The 1,901-nt window shown below is 51.2% G+C and overlaps 1 protein-coding gene across 1 annotated transcript in view; it reads left to right on the top strand.

The window, feature by feature from the left end:
* Positions 1–1,901, top strand: part of LOC146598370 (steroidogenic factor 1-like) — a 115,029-nt gene that overhangs the window by 112,167 nt on the left and 961 nt on the right. The gene's annotated exons all lie outside the window — the stretch shown is intronic.

Raw genomic sequence — 1,901 nt, 5'->3', positions numbered from 1 at the left:
GTCACCGGCTCCTGCCGCTTGCTCTTCCCCCAAAGCAAACCCGAAGAAGTGCAAAGGAATTGAGCGCGATGCTTTGCTGCTCAAACCGTGATACGGAGCGACACAAACGGTGCCCAGGCGGGGAAACAGAGGAGCCCGTGGACGGGCGCTGGCAGAGCTGCCCGTGGGGCGCCCCCAGGGAGGGAGGGCGAGCTGAGACCTCGCGGCCTCGGCGCGCGCCCAGCCAGGGCCCCGACTTACTACGCTTTTTCTTTAGCAGCAGTTTTCAGGGAGGCAGTGAGGGGAAAAAAAAAAAAAAAAAAAAAAGAGCTGTGTTTTCCCATACATCATTTTGCCCCAAATCCAACTTTTTCTCTCCATATTGCAGAGCTCACTTGGAGTAATTTGCCCTTCGCAGGCTCAGCTGTAGAGGATGGGATTGTGTATTATGTGCAGGATGTAATTGCCTTTAACAAGAGAATTTCCACATTTACCACTCTGCCACAGCACAATCAAAGCCAAGCCCCGCTCACAAGAGCTGCCATTTGAGTTCTAAATAGATTTCTCTCCTGAGCAGGTAAAGAGATTTAATTAAAATTAGGGCTTCTCAAAATAGCAATATTTATGAGGACGGCACAGGTTAGCTTTGTTCTACAGAAGGGCTTAATAGAGCCTTAATGGATTGACCTATCATTCGATTTCATGACTTACATTCATGAAGCAGCTACTCTTGGGGAGGGGAGGAAGAGAGGCTTTTATAGCCCACATTCCCTTAAGCGTTTGCAATTTATCAGCAGCTTCTCCCAAACAAAAGGAGCTGTGAATAGGAAGAACACTTGAGGGCATAGAAATAATCCCAGGCATATCTGTATGTGTGATGGGAGGCTTTGTCACAGGACAGTCTTTGCAACTGCTGCAGTGTCTCTAAATGAAGTGAGTCAATGTTATTTGGACAACATTCTTTATTCCTTGCAGGAATGAAAAGATTATTCAAATATTCAATTAAACAGTGAATAGGGTCTTTCAGAGAACCAGGTGAGTTCATCGAGTAGAACTAGCTATTGTTGAGCCAACTCAGGGGATAGATTTGACATTTATCAATATAACTTCTTTTTTTTTAATGACATGCACAATAACCCTATGCAGATAAAGAGATTTCATAACAACAAGCTTGAGTAGAGGGAGACGGCCACAATGGGAGCAAATGTGCCGCAGGAGTGAAAAGGGACCGGTGAGCTGATAAAGTGCGTCTTGGACAAACCGAAGGTGCTCGGGGGCTCTGCCGCCGAGGGCCGAGCCCGGCTCCAAAGCCAAACCGGGCYGCGGCGCCGCAGCAGTCAGGCTGTAGCTGGGCTGCCTGGAAGCTGCTCCCACGGCTCTTCCCCGGGCACCCGGCGCGGTCCCGGTGCCTGAGCAGTCCCGGGAAAGCGCGTCGCCTCCTCGGTGCTCTGCGGTTTCTCCCTTGGGACACTGGAGCCTTTTTTAAGCAGGGAAAAAACATTCCTGTGTAATGGGCAGTGCTAMACCCAGCCTCCCACTGCCGCAGTCAGAGTGTGGTCCCGATTTTGCATTTTTTTCCCAGTATTTGGGCTGTGTTTGAGCTGCAGCCTGAGCTCTGCCTCCGGCTGCGCCTCCCGGGGCTGAGCCGGCCCCTCTCGCGGGCGCCGGCGCCGCCGGCGGCTCCCGTGTCAGCCAGCGCCGCAGTTGTTGTTGCGCCGCGCTGTAGTACAGTAAATCTATTAAATCCACTCGCCCCAAATGAGCTCAGTGACAGCGCTCACAGCAAGGTCTCCTGCAAGCAGGCACCGAGATACAATCTTCGTGTAGTTAAATCTGTCCTATTGACGAGGTGTTGCGTTTTTCTCAAGGCACTTAATTCTGCCTGATGGGCTAATTTAGCCGCGCGTTCCGCGGTTTAAAGC

Source organism: Rhea americana, unplaced genomic scaffold (genome assembly GCF_003343005.1).
Source record: "Rhea americana isolate MKP2758 unplaced genomic scaffold, rheAme1 scaffold_164, whole genome shotgun sequence".
Taxonomy (NCBI): domain Eukaryota; kingdom Metazoa; phylum Chordata; class Aves; order Rheiformes; family Rheidae; genus Rhea; species Rhea americana.
The sequence above is the reverse complement of the archived record's forward strand: the minus strand, read 5'-3'. Positions and strand labels throughout refer to the sequence as shown.